Raw genomic sequence first — 15,122 nt, 5'->3', positions numbered from 1 at the left:
ACACTTGAAAAAGAAAAAGAAAATCAAATAAATTTTCTTGACATTACAATTAAAAAAGAAAATGGTAAAAATACATTTAACATCTTTAGAAAACCAACAGCCACAGACACAATAATACATTCCACATCCAACCACCCCCACAGCCAGAAACTTGCAGCACTAAGACACATGTTACATAGATTAAACACAAAATCCCACTCAGCAAGAGAAACTATGAACAAGAAATGAGTACAATCATACAAATAGCTATGAACAACGGGTATGACACACATGTGGTACACAAGCTCAAACAAAAAATAAAAACACAAATAAAAAACAAACACAACAGTTCCACAATACAAAAGAACTCGTAACCTGAAAACTTACAAACACACTCAACAAACACACACAATGACAACACCACACAGAAAAGAACCAGATGGTACACCATGACCTACACACATAAACTAACACAGAGTTGCAAACATCCTAAAGAGACAGGGCTTCAAAATAGCATATAAGCCTGGGCAAACCCTTCAATCACACCTAAGCCAGCCAGCTACCAAGAGGGACAAATTCCAACAATCAGGAATATATAAACTTGAATGTCAAAGTTGTGATGCAGTATACATAGGCATGACATGCAGGAATTTTGAAACGAGATACAAAGAACATATCAGATGTTGGAAGTATGAAACAGACCATTCCACATTTGCAGAGCATTTAAAACACTACTACCATCACCCTACAAACATGGAACAAGAAATGAAAATAATGAGAATAAGCAACCATGACAAACATCTTTTACAAATGCAAGAAAACTTCCATACCCAGAAAGCCATAGCAGAAAACAAACATGTGATAAATGAACAAACACACATCAGCACAGGCTCCCTACTACACTTACTAAAGGAAATGATAACATAAAAAAACTCTTCCCCACACCATCTGGAGACACACACATACACAGTAAAAAAAAATTAATCTCACACACACACACACACACACACACACACACACACACACACACACACACACACAAATGCATACACGAACAGGACACAGATACTTCAATAGTTACACTCATAAGTTTGGCAATAACATTCGATCTTTGGCAAAAACATTTGACAGTCGGCAACAGAAACCAAAACATTGCATTACAACAAGCGTTCAGTGCATAGTGCTGTGGAATGTGGAAAAAAAACCGCAAATTGGCGTTCATAAGAAGATGAACAACACCAAAAATGCAACAGGAGTGTAATATGTAAGAAATTGTCCACGCAACCTGTAAGTACAGTTCAAAACATTACAACCTAATAGGAAATATCAACCACCAGACTGTTTATAACCTATAGGCACAATGACAAAAATGTAAATAAAATAGCTAACATATGTACGTATTCCAGGCCACTGATGATGCCTTGCAGAAAATAAAGGCGAAACGCGTATGGCACTAAAATTGTGTTTTATTCAGTTGCTGTCAGACGGTCCATAAGTTAAAATTATCAATATACCGTAAACTAATATATTACAACAATATTTAAATAAAGAAATGTTATAAACATTTGGTCACACTCAGACGTTTCGCAGTAAATGTAAATAAAGGTTTGTCCATAAATAAATAAGTCAGTATACTTGCGCAAGTGAGCTCGCAATAAATGACAACAGATTGTCGTTAAATATTGTTTAAACACTTATTTAGACTGCTTGTCAGGTGCTTCTTTTGGCACTTTTTTACAAATGTGGTGTTGGCTACCGCATATGATTGATCACTTCTTAAATTAGCATGATTTTGTATTATCAGTTGTCGCCGGCCGCGGTGGTCTCGCGGTTCTAGGCGCGCAGTCCGGAACAGTGCGACTGCTACGGTCGCAGGTTCGAATCCTGCCTCGGGCATGAATGTGTGTGATGTCCTTAGGTTAGTTAGGTTTAAGTAGTTCTAAGTGCTAGGGGACTGATAACCACAGCAGTGCTCAGAGCCATTTGAACGATTTTTGTAATTAATAGGTAAATAAAATTTTGCCAAAATAGTAAGTTGTACGCCAAGTACATACACAGGTATGACAAAATGTGAGGTATTAATGCTATATTCTTTTGCTGTGTCACTGTGGCCAAAACTGGAACTAATTTTTTTGCAGCATAAATCGGTTTTGCACTAACGCGTTACAACATCTATCAAGACTGGGTGCCATACGGTAATAACAGCCCACATTGGACCACTGTGTGCAGGTGCACTTTAATTATAACCACATGGTACAATATATACATTATGCATCAAGTAATGTGGAAGAATGTATTAAATACATGGAAGATAGTATGTGCATTGTATTCATTACTGTTAATCATATCACATAGTTCATACCAACCGATAAAAGTACTTTCACAAATATGATAAAGATCAAAAAGCGAAGAGTAAACAGCTTTTTCAAAGAGAAAATATTTCTTCCTAATTGGTGTTATATCGTTCAAATCAATATCTTGCGCTACACACTTTCCAAAGTAGCATATGTTCTTCAGGATTCAAACTCTCTTTATTTCTGTGCTCGGATTTTGATGAAATAAAGGTTATTCAGTTACCCAAGCGGTGACAAAAGCTACCTATGAAAACTGCATGAAAATTCTAGTAGTTTTGGAGAAGCGTGTTCAAAATTAGTAATCGGCGGACAGGACTGTTCTACAGATTCTTTATAACTGCACATTTGCTTATTTTTGGCCGTGTGCTTATCACTGCAGAGCCCCTCTCTTGATACACAGGAATGATGGAAAAGCAAGTCGTTTCATGGAAGTAACAGCAGTTGTTTCGATACGGCAGGTACGTAAGAACACTGAAGGTGTTAAAGGCACCTTTTGAAATACTTCACCCATTGCAGGCACTAGCTTGTTTAGAGTTTGAAGTATGGTCGGCGTACCCTGGTTGTCTGTGCTTTGCGTGCCGTGTTCCTTCACGGAAGCCAGAGCGGCTCAAGACGAACCGTGACGCCGGCGTGCGTCCACTTTCACTGTGAACGGCCGGCCGGCCAAGCGCGGACGACAAAGAAAGCCCGTGGCCGCTTGCTTCCTGCTGCCGTCGCGCCCCGCTGACAATCAACAGCGACTGCGAACGCTGGGATTAGCCGCGCCCGTCAACCTTCTCTGACTTTATTCGTCAAGACGCGTTTGGCATCGTAAAATTCGCTGTTCCATCCCAGGACTTGTACTGTTTTCCCCCATTAGCGTTACGAGCGGTTTCAGGTATGAACTTGGGGCAGTAAGCAGAGCAAGGCTGGTCGTAAGAGAGAAAGCATATGCCGTAAGATCCTACATACTTGCTCATCTTCTTGGAGCAGGAACGATGTGATGCAGTTGATACGAAGAAATGAGTAGGTCAGAACCTTTTTCAGGAGGAGTGGTCGAACAGAATCACGTAACTACCGCTCTATACTGCAGATATAGTCCTGTTTTGGAATCGTTATGGGTTCGCATACTATGATATTTCTGCCTACTAGAGGGAACTAAAGAGGAGGAAATTTGAAGGATAAGACAGGTATTGCAGTTTATATGGCGTTCACAAATTTCCGTTACAAGTTCTAGAGGGGAGTGAGTGCATAATGTTTTGAATAGGACCGAGTGTGCAGAAACACTGTTTCCGGTTTACGGCTGTTTCAGTTCACAGGGTTTTCTAACACACCGCGCGACTGTGACAGCAGTTACGTGGGGCAGTGTGTACGGAGGGTTTAGAATCACTGTCAACTGAAGTACAGGGAAAAAATCAGCGCTGGCTGAAAACGGGCTGTAAAATAAAAACAAGATTGCGTTCGAACTATTGTTACTCTGTGATTTGAGAAGGCCGGCAGGAATGGCCGAGCGGTTCTAGGCGCTACAGTCTGGAACCGCGCGACCGCTACTGTCGGATGTTCGAAACCTGCCTCGGGCATGGATATGTGTGATGTCCTTTGGTTAGTTAAGTTTAAGTAGTCCTAAGTTCTAGGGGACTGATGACCTCAGAAGTTAAGACCCATAGTGCTCAGAACCATTGGAACCATTTGAGAAAACGTACATCGACTTTCTGTTATTTTTTGGAGGATCGATGCATTATCGACAGCCTCTACTACTCAGGCACGATAGAGAACAAAGTTAAGCCTACGTTGAAGAGGAGATGTTGGGGATGGCAGAAGAAAGGCCTGTTTCTCCTTCAAAGTAACATTCGGTCTCGTAAGGCACAACTGGCGCTGGAAATTTTTAGCAACGTGAGTTGGGAGCTCCTACCTCATCCTCTGCATTTTTAGCTGTTCAGCATAATGAAAGAGCTGGCCGCAGTAGCCGAGCGGTTCGAGGCGTTTCAGTCTGGAACCGCGCGACCGCTACGATCGCAGGTTCAAAACCTGCCTCGGGCATGGATGTGTGTGATGTCCTTAGGTTAGTTAGGTTTAAGTAGTTCCAGGGGAATGATGACCTCATAGTGCTCAGAGCCATTTGAACCATTTTTTTTATAATGAAAGAATTCTTGTTTAGCATAAAGTTCAATAGCAACGAAGAGTTATAAAAAAACCACAACACTAGCTTAGAGGTCAAAGTCTGTAATTCCCGACTGAAGCTACAAGAAAGCTCATAATGCAATGGGATGAGCAGAGGTTGGTTGGAGGTTACGTTGATTTGATACACTGTTTTCACTGTCCAGCTATTTGTCGGTGTAATTATTGAATGACCCTCGTAGATTTGTGATTTCAACATTGGCTTCAGGGTGCTGTTTAGCCTGCAAGGCGGCAGGGCTGCATCCTCCACAAATAAAACCCCAACCCGCCTAGAGCAAGGCGGCGACCCCTGACGTGTTTCCACTCCCATCAGCCGCACGCGAGAAGTGTCTTGTTGTATTGTGCGTGTAGTACATAACGACGCTGATGTTTACGGAGACAACTGTAGTGGTACTACAGGGAGAATTTAATCTTTTCGATCGGAAGTCTCCGTGTCGAGAGATGACGGACGCGACTACGAAGCTGTGTGGCAGGCCGTGAAATACGACGGCCCTGAGCCGGCGCCACGCCGTCTCTCCGGCAGACCGCACCACGCAGCTGTGCTGGAGCCTCCAGCACGCGATAAACACAGATATATTGGCCGCCCTCCCCAGGGCCACGCTCGCTCGCTCGCTCCCGGTCACCGTAATTGAAGAGGGGAAAAGCGGTGGGGGTGGGGGGGTTGAGGGACTGTGAGCGAACGAGCGCTCCCCTCTGTCGATTTCTATTGGTCCCTTTTCCAGGGCACCCTGCGTTCTTCACTTCACAGGAGAGCGGGCAATTTTCTTTCATTACCAGACCACTAGGCGTGGCAGCGCTTCCTCCGATATTCCGAGCATTTTTCACCGCGTTACGTCTGAAAAGGAGAACGGAGTTCTGGGAGGCAGGAGGCACGCTGGCGTCGATGTGAGAATGAAACATCATTTCATTTGAACCCTATTCATTTCCAGAAAGTAGTAGATACTTTATTTACGATCCGGTGGGCCCGCACTGTAAAAAATCTCTGAGACAACATGTAATAAAAATCCAGTTTTCTGCTGAAGTAGTTTAAAAATGTATTTATTGTGAAGGATACGTTTCGCCTAGATTGCCATTTTCAGACTATCTGCGAAAGTTACATGAAAGTTTTATTTTGTTATAATGTTGGTTAATCATATTTGCGGATGTACAAATTTTGTACTTACGTCCATATATATTCGCAGCTCGCATAAGAAAAGTTGATGATGCAATGAGATGCCACAAATTATAAACAAATGCAGCATTAGAAGTTAAGTGATAAAGTGAACAAGTAACGAAATGCTCAGAACATGGATGCTGTAACTCTGGCTAATGTATTCTGAAAACGCAGGTTACATTTACTGCACCTCGTGTTTCTTTAGCTGACATCAGATACACCAGTTAATTCCGATTCAGTTCCGAAATCAATAAAAACCTTGGTCTGTTGCAGAATCAATTACATCAGTCCGTAAGTATACATGGTAAAGAAACAGCTGCTTATCACAATGCTGAAGTATTTTAGGCCATGTGTCGCCACTCAAGCAAGCTCGCTGGATACTTTCATCTCCTCCAGATACTCTGAATACTGCGTGGAGTTACAATAAATTTCTTTCTGCAAGGTATTTTCCACAATCATTAGTACAAATGCATTCACTACTTGTAGTTCGGTTGACCTTTCAGCAGTACCGGTCGTTAAAAATATTCTATCTTGACGACATACTCGAGGGTTAAATGAAGTACTGACGGGCCTTCCAGGCGGTCCGACACACCCCGCTTCAGTTAGTGATTTTAGCCTGGACAGTAATTTGGCATCTACATCTACACCCATACTCCGCAAGCCACCTGTTGGTGTGGGGCGGAGGGTACCTTGAGTACCTCTATCGGTTCTCCCTTCTATTCCAGTCTCCGATTGTTCGTGGAAAGAAGGATTGTCGGTATGCCTCTGTGTGGGCTCTAATCTCTCTGCTTTTATCCTCATGAACTCTTCGCGAGATAGACGTAGCAGGGAGCAATATAGTGCTTGACTCCTCGGTGAAGGAATGTTATCGAAACTTTAACAAAAGCCCATACCGAGCTACTGAGCGTGTCTCTTGCAGAGTCTTCCACTGGAGTTTATCTATCATCTCCGTAACGCTTTCGCGATTACTAAATGATTCTGTAAGGAAGCATGCTACTCTCAGTTGGATCTTCTCTATCTCTCCTATCATCCCTATCTGGTACGGATCCCACACTGGTGAGCAGTATCAAAGCAGTGGGCGAAGAAGTATACTGTAACCTACTTCCTTTGTTTTCGGATTGCATTGCCTTAGGATTCTTCCTATGAATCTGTCTGGCATCTGCTTTACCGACGATCAGCTTTATATGACCATTCCATTTTAAATCACTCCTAATGCCTGCTCTCAGATAATTTATGGAATTAACTGCTTCCAGTTGCTGACCTGCTATATTGTAGCTAAATGATAAAGGATCTTTCTTTCTATGTATTCGCAGCACATTACACTTGTCTACATTGAGATTCAATTGCAATTCCCTGCACCATGCGTCAATTCGCTGCAGATCCTCGTGCATTTCAGTACAAGTTTCCTTTGTTACAACCTCTCTGGTTAAGGTGAAGATATGAAATATTCCTGATCGCAAAAGAGTAGAAGAGATATACTGGTAGAACTGCGGTGATGAAGACGACGTGACTTGGGTGCAGCAATGCCCGCGAAAGAGAAGAATCTATGTTCGAGTCTAAGTTCAATGTACACTTTTAATACATCAGTGAGCTTAATCTAAAATAATGTTTACAGTGCTGATTACGTAAACAGAAATGTTCCATTTGCATTACTTGTAATGGAGAAAGAAGATGGAGATTGGTGATGGAACTTGAAAAGTACCTCGGTGGTTACCCATTATCTGCCCTTGCGAGCAGCCGGCCCCACTTATCACTGTGTGTTGTGCTCGGTATGTTATTTAAACTAGAGCCTCGCACTCAAGCTGAAGTCAACAGCTATGGCCTCAACCTCTTTACATTCTGAGCAACTTGCTATCGCGGAAAGTATTTTTATCAATAGCTTTTGAACTAATTGTTTACTGTAAGAGGGAAACGATTAGTATTCGTGGTATCCCAGTACAACAGAAGAGCAGATGCAAGCCCCTACGTTCCCATGAAATGTTCCTCAGTCGCCCAATGTCTTGGATGCACATCTTAGGAACGCTTGTACTCGAGGAGGAAGGGAGAATGGGGTTCCATCTTTCAGCCATTAACTACTAATTACATAGATGGTTTCGCACTCTCACCTGCCTAATTGCAGCTTTCACTTTGTTGCAGAGACAGTGAGGGCTTGGCCGTAGCAAGCACAGGAGACGCAGCTCGCCCAGCGAACACATAAGGTTGGTGACACTTCTCAACGCTATTGTACAACAGTAAAAAGCTTTTTGTCATTCAATGCTCTAGTGAAATTCCGTGTCGCCGGCTGGAGTGGCCGAGCAGTTCTAGGCGCTACAGTCTGGAGCTGCGCGACCGCTACGGTCCCAGGTTCGAATCCTGCATCGGGCATGGATGTGTGTGATGTCCTTAGGTTACTTAGGTTTATGTCGTTCTAAGTTGTAGGGGACTGATGACCTCAGATGTTATGTCCCATAGTGCTCAGAGCCATTCTGAACTTGTTGATTTTAAAAGACATAAATAATGAGGGTAATTCTCAAACACTCTGTAGTCTTGCTTAACAACTAAAAGACTGCGCGGCATTTCGCAAGTATGTACCTTATACGAGAACTATTCGGAAAGAAAGGAAAAAAAAGGTTCAAATGGCTCTGAGCACTATGGGTCTTAACATCGGAGGTCATCAGTCGCCTAGAACTTAGAACTAATTAAACCTAACTAGCCTAAGGACATCACACACATCCATGCCCGAGGCTGGATTCGAACCTGCGTCCGTAGCGGTCGCGCGGTTCCAGACTGTAGCGCCTAGAACCGCTCGGCCACTCTGGCCGGCTCGGAAAGAAAGGCTCGACCTGTCGCGAAATGGAAACCACAGTGAAAATAAAAAATGTTTAATTTTCAGCGTTTGTTACACTTTCCAGCTACTTCTCTACATAGTCGCCTCTTCAACTTTTGTTGTAAAATTGTACCAACTTCCCAATACCATTGTCGTAGTAGGCAGTCGCCAGTGCTTTTCGCCATTTCTCTACGCTGCCCTGCAGTTCGTTATGTGTGCCAAAAAGTTGTTTTTATTGCCAGCGGTTCATGTTAGCAAAGATGAACGTCAGAGGGATTCAAGTCCGGGCTGCAGGGTGGGTGATCAAACACTTCCCATCGAAAACGCTGCAGCGGCGTCATCATTGCCCCTGCAGTATGCGGCCGAGAATCGTCATGGAGGAGGGCGTGCATGACAGGGAAGTTACGTGCGGTTTTATGAAATCAGGCGAAACCTCGCAGCGTGCACTCGTACTTGGCGGGAGACACTATTATTCTAGGCATCTTTACATGCTGACTGTGTGCTATGAACTGCAAAGAGCGACGTGACGTGATCAACAAGCATAGTAGAGACACTGCCCAAGGCATGTGTGCAAAGCTTCATCAGATTTTCACTGTCGTTTCCATTCTGCTACCTATTGGACCTTAAATCGGTACAGCCCTTGCATGTACACCTTGTAACGTGTCGCTTATGATCTTCTTCTTGAAAGAGAGATCTTTGAGCAGAAACGGTTCGACCAGCTTTCTTAATATTGTAACTTGCAGCCGTTGGAAGATGGACAGTAAACGAGGCGGATCACTTGCCAGCGAGTAATTAAATAATTGCTATAGTAATCCATTCCTGACTGTGCGTCGCAATTGTATTGGGCTGTTTTCTGACGGACAACAGGAGATTCCCCTAGGAGGCATGCATAATACTAAACATTTGTTCCCTAGTGTTTAGTTGTCGCGCAGCGCATCGATCTGAGAAAAGGATTTTAATAACTGGCGAGCACTGTGGCTTTATTACAGGCCAAGCGTGCGGAAGCTCGTATCGTGTTTTGTAACAGAATACGTGGGTGGGAATGTGCATCGTACTAACAACTACACATAACATCCCTTGTTTATCTACTTTTGGCCGACTAATCTGCGCATTTTTTCCACTCTCAGTCAGTACAGGAAATTTCTAAATTTCTGCAATAATTGTAGATATTTGTTTATTCTGGATTATACCTTCAGAATCAGTAACTGTCGATAAATTTCGTATTGTATCACAACGCAACAGCTACCAATCACTAGATCTCCCAGGTTTCCTCAAGGTGGTTAACAGGGCCGGTCCGGTTCTAAAACATTTCTCATCACAGACAGCTTATAATTTGGTACATCCCTCTCCTGCCCAATCCCCCCTTTCCTCTCGCAGACTTTCAGTCGTGGCAGTTTTCGCTGTTAATTATGATTCGCTCTGTATACAAATCTCGCACTTGGGTGACCCTCCCATCTTGGTGCACCAAATGGTGGCTTGTCTCGCTTTGCCCTTTAACCGGCCCTATTGATTAATGGTGGTCTACTGGATATTCAGCAGAGTTATTGCTTCTCTTTTACGTGCAATATTTCGGCGACCAAGCCAGTCATCTTCTTCATGTGCTGCGAGTTTTACTGTTATTTGTACTCGCTGTCTGGACTCCAACCAGTCTGGTTAACAAAAATTGTTCAAAGATAACAATTAGAATCGTCGAAATATGGAAATAAATCATTTTTGAAGTGACTATTAGATGGTTTATTGTGACACGGTACGAAATCTCTGTGCTGTGATAGCAAAATTGCCAAAAGAAAATAATTTTTGAGACGATATAACGATTAATGTACTGTCATTAATAATATCCAACACAGTTACACAATAAGGAACATCATCTGGCACGTACAGGATGCCAGTTTTTCACTGTCAAGATGCTGAAAAATCATTATGTGCCGTTTAAAGATATTCCAGAATAATATAATAATATGTTTTTAAGGTTCTGAGAGCTGGGTTCAAAGCTGCAGCCACATTCGACGCAACGCACGCTTCACTTTCAAGAACCAATCTACTGAACGGCAACGACAGCTTCAAAGATAGGGAAACAAACAAAATCTTCAGCAACCAAGGATTTATGGAGATTGTTTGCTATTAAAACTCTCCTGAAAAACTATGTAGCACGTTGATCGGACAGGCATTTCTTTTATAGGTAATTCCATAGAAGACGTATGCCACTTTCCTTTCGGCACGGTGTGTAGGGTGCAGAGCTCTCTTGAAGGGAGTCTGATTCGTTCTTGCTACACCACATACTCTGCGGACCACTGCCAGGCACAGAGAAAGGGATTAATCCATATTGGTTGCAGCACTCCGGCCCTGAGCTCACTTCCGGAGGAGTCTTCCGCCTGATCAACAATCCTCCCTCCCCCCCTCCCTCCCTCACTCTCTCTCTCCGCCCTTAGAGAGTCCGCCGAAGGCAGACAATAACTCGGTCAGGATTTTCCAAGGGGAACATTTTCATTGAGCAACCTGTATGCTCACTGCCTTGTTTTCCTCATTTCAAATGTTTCGGCTTTGTTTTCTCCTCGTTTGAATCCCACAGAATCTTGTGTGTCAAACGGGTGGCAGCGGCTGCACAGAAAGAAAGAAAGAAAGAAAGAAAGATTATGTGTGTTGCGTGGATTACGTATGAGGAATTAAGAGACAAAAAACGCGAATAGCGACGGTAAAAAGAACGGTGGAATTAAATGAAGGCAGGCCCCTGTTATATTTTCAAGAATCGCTTCCAAGGTTATGTGCTGCGTATTGTAATAGTTCCTTCAGTTCAAAATAAGGAAAGCAGCTCACTTAATTAGGTATTAGGATAAAACAATTAATACCAACACTAGAACGCAAAATAATCTAATCGGATAGCTGTTGGTTATGTCTCAATACTGTCGTTGTTGTTGTGGTCTTCAGTCCTGACACTGTTTTGATGCAGCTGTCCATGCTACTCTATCCTGCGCAAGCTTCTTCATCTCTTGGTACCTACTGCAGCCTACATCCTTTTGAATCTGCTTAGTGTATTCATCTCTTGGTCTCCCTCTACGATTTTTACCCTCCACACTGCCCTCCAATACTAAACTGGTGATCCCTTGATGCCTCAGAACATACCCTACCAACCGATCCCTTCTTCTAGTCAAGTTGTGCCACAAACTTCTCTTCTCCGCAATCCTATTCAATACCTCCTCATTAGTTATGTGATCTACCCATCTAATCTTAAGCATTCTTCTGTAGCACCACATTTCGAAAGCTTCTATTCTCTTCTTGTCTAAACTATTTACCGTCCATGTTTCACTTCCATACATGGCTACACTCCATACAAATACTTTCAGAAACGACTTCCTGACACTTAAATCTATACTCGATGTTAACAAATTTCTCTTCTTCAGAAACGCTTTCATTGCCATTGTCAGTCTACATTTTATATCCTCTCTACTTCGACCATCATCAGTTTTTTTCTTCCCAAATAGCAAAACTCCTTTCCTACTTTAAGTGTTTCATTTCCTAATTTAATTTCCTCAGCATCACCCGAATTAATTCGACTACATTCCATTATCCTCGTTTTGCTTTTGTTGATGTTCATCTTATACCCTCCATTCAAGACACTCTCCATTCCGTTCAACTGCTCTTCCAAGTCCTTTGCTGTCTCTGACAAAATTACAATGTCATCGGCGAACTTCATAGTTTTTATTTCTTCTCCATGGATTTTAATACCTACTCCGAACTTTTCTTTTGTTTCCTTCACTGCTTGCTCAATATACAGATGGAATAACATAAGGGAGAGGCTACAACCCTGTCTCACTCCCTTCCCAACCACTGCTTCCCTTTCATGCCCCTCGACTCTTATTACTGCAATTGTACAAATTGTAAATAGCCTTTCGCTCCCTGTATTTTACCCCTGCCACCTTCAGAATTTGAAAGAGAGTATTCCAGTCAACATTGTCAAAAGCTTTCTCTAAGTGTACAAATGCTAGAAACGTAGGTTTGCCTTTCCTTAATCTAGCTTCTAAGATAAGTCGTAGGGTCAGTATTGCCTCACGTGTTCCAATATTTATACGGAATCCAAACTGATCTTCTCCGAGGTCGGCTTCTACTAGTTTTTCCATTCGTCTGTAAAGAATTCTCAATACTGAATAGCGTGAAAAACTTTGAACGGTTGCTTTGCAGACATCATGCGAGATGAAGTGTGCTAACAGGCTTCAGTGTTGGTTCTTTTATTTCACGCAGTCTAAGGTCAGGTCTAGACAGTATTGAAGGGAATGTGACTGCACATTCTGACGGACATGGTACTGTAGAACTGAACAACCTGTGTGAGACTGTAGGTCACAATGACGAGGCGTCAACGCTTTGTCTCTCAGGCACGATAGAGTGCTGTCGTGATATAACACGGCCTAAGCAGAGGTGAACCGCACATACAGTCTACCCTCAATGAAGGCCAATAGTTTAGAAGCCACCGAACACTTATGCACAGACTGTTACCATGAAGCGGTTTCCTTAGAGTCACGGATCAACACCACATAAATTTAAGGAAGGCTCCTCGGTGTCAAATACGGAACTATTTTTAGTCGCAGCATCTGTATCACACATGTACGTCTATTATGGCGAAAAAGTCTCAGATGTGATGATAATGTATTTGACGTCAAGGAACCTTCCTTAAACATGATGCCGTATTAATACATGATTTGATTGCTTTACCGAAACTAATTTCCTCGACTAAATATTCATTACTGCAGATTTCGGTGTTCCCGTGTGCTTTCAATGCGCTGAACCCGTGCAACACTGCCCACACAAAATATTCTAGAGATTTCAATGTTGATCATGAGTCTGGACGGGTATGATCAATACAAAATAGAGATGACACAAAGAAGAGCTGCGCCTTCCGTAGCGCGTTCGTCTAGCAAAAGTGAATAGTCACGCAGATGCTCGTCCAACTCCAATGGCAGACGCTGCAAGAGAGGTACTGTACATCACGCTTTTATAATTATAACCAATACATTTCTGTGACCTACATTCATAACGCGAAAACCCGGGCACATCAGATTAGGAAAACTCGAACTCACCCAGGAGATTAGCAACACACTTTCTTTCCGCCTACTATTCACGACTGGAACAGCGGGTGGGAGAAGCGACGCTGGTACCCTCCACCACTATGCCTGGCTAGAGCTGGAATTTGTCACAGTTTACTTTCAGCAGCTGTCAGTGTAACAAACATACCACTATCTGTACAGACGAAAGAACCAAAAAGGAGATGCTAACAAGGGAACCTCCCCATCGCACCCCTCTTAGGTTTAGTTATAAGTTGGCACAGTGGACAGGCCTTGAAAAACTGAACACAGATCAATCGAGAGAAAAAAAAAAAAACAGAAAGAAGTTGTGTTGAACTACGAAAAATATAAGCAAAATATACTAACTGAGTAGGCCATGCGCAATATAGGCAACATAAGGAGAGTGTGAGCTCAGGAGTGCCGTGGTCCTGTCGTTAGCGTGAGCAGCTGCGAAACGAGAGGTAGTTGGTTCAAGTCTCCCTCGAGTGAAGCCGGCACGGTAGCTCAGCGTGTTCGGTCAGAGGGTTACGTGCCCTCTGTAATAATAACAATAAAAAAAACTGAGTTAATAGATCAACAAGGAACTCAAAAGGGTGTCTTACGGCGTCCGCCCCGATCAGATTCAACGAACAAAAACGAACAAAATGAGATTAAAAAAAGTGAAAAGTTTAATTTTTTATTTTCAGACAATTATTATCTGTCCGTCCGTCTGTCCTACGATGCGATCACTTTTTTGGGAGTGATTATCACATCCACAAGAAAACCTAAATTGGGCAAGATAGAAGAATCCTTTTACCCATTCGCCAAGTGTACAAGTTAGGTGGGTCGACAACATATTCCTGTCATGTGACCCACATGCCGTCACCAGTGTTGTATAGAATATATAAGACGTGTTTTCCTGTGGAGGATTCGGTTGACCTATGACCTTGCGATCAAATGTTTTCGGTTCCCATTGGAGAGGCATGCCCTTTCGTCTACTAATCACACGGTTTTGCGGTGCGGTCGCACACTAAACTTATTACAGTGAGCAGAGACATCAATGAACGGACAGATCATAACTTTGCGAAAATAAAGAAAGTAAACTTTTCACTCGAGGGAAGACTAGAACCAAGGACCTCTCGTTTCGCAGCTGCTCACGCTAACCACAGGACCACGGCGCTCATGAGCTCACGCTATCCTAGATGTTACCTATCTTGCACGTGGACTACTCAGTTCGTATATTTTGCTTATTTTTTCAAAGTTCCACACAACTTCTTCCTGTTTTCTCGATTGATCTGTGTTCAGTTCTTCAAGGCCTATCCACTGTGCCAACTTATAACTAAATCTGAGGGGGGAGCCATGGGGAGGTTCCCTTGTAAGTAGATATCACCACGACATCAAATTCTCATTTGGTAATGTACTGTATTTGTTACTCGCAGTTGCGCTCACTTGTTAGTAGTTTCGTTGTGGTAAGTGATCTACTATAGGTGCAACAACATCAGCTGCCCTCACATGTCTGCCAGCAAGGGTAAGCATTGCTCATGAAGGGCACCCTACTCTCCTCTTCCCCCCCCCCCCCCCCAAACCCCTCCCCCGACCCTGCAGCGTCGTTGCCATGCAGTGCGTACAGGAGAGCATCA

At 43.1% G+C, this 15,122-nt stretch overlaps 1 protein-coding gene across 2 annotated transcripts in view; it reads left to right on the top strand.

Moving 5' to 3' along the window:
* LOC126354150 (tetraspanin-9) overlaps nucleotides 1-15,122 on the top strand; it is a 472,671-nt gene that overhangs the window by 194,580 nt on the left and 262,969 nt on the right. For both annotated transcript variants that reach the window (XM_050003562.1, XM_050003561.1), the window contains exon 2: nucleotides 7,780-7,841. The gene's annotated coding sequence lies outside the window, so the exon portion shown is untranslated. The remainder of the gene's footprint in view (nucleotides 1-7,779; nucleotides 7,842-15,122) is intronic.

Source organism: Schistocerca gregaria, chromosome 3, assembly GCF_023897955.1.
Source record: "Schistocerca gregaria isolate iqSchGreg1 chromosome 3, iqSchGreg1.2, whole genome shotgun sequence".
Taxonomy (NCBI): Eukaryota; Metazoa; Arthropoda; class Insecta; order Orthoptera; family Acrididae; genus Schistocerca; species Schistocerca gregaria.
The sequence above is the reverse complement of the archived record's forward strand: the minus strand, read 5'-3'. Positions and strand labels throughout refer to the sequence as shown.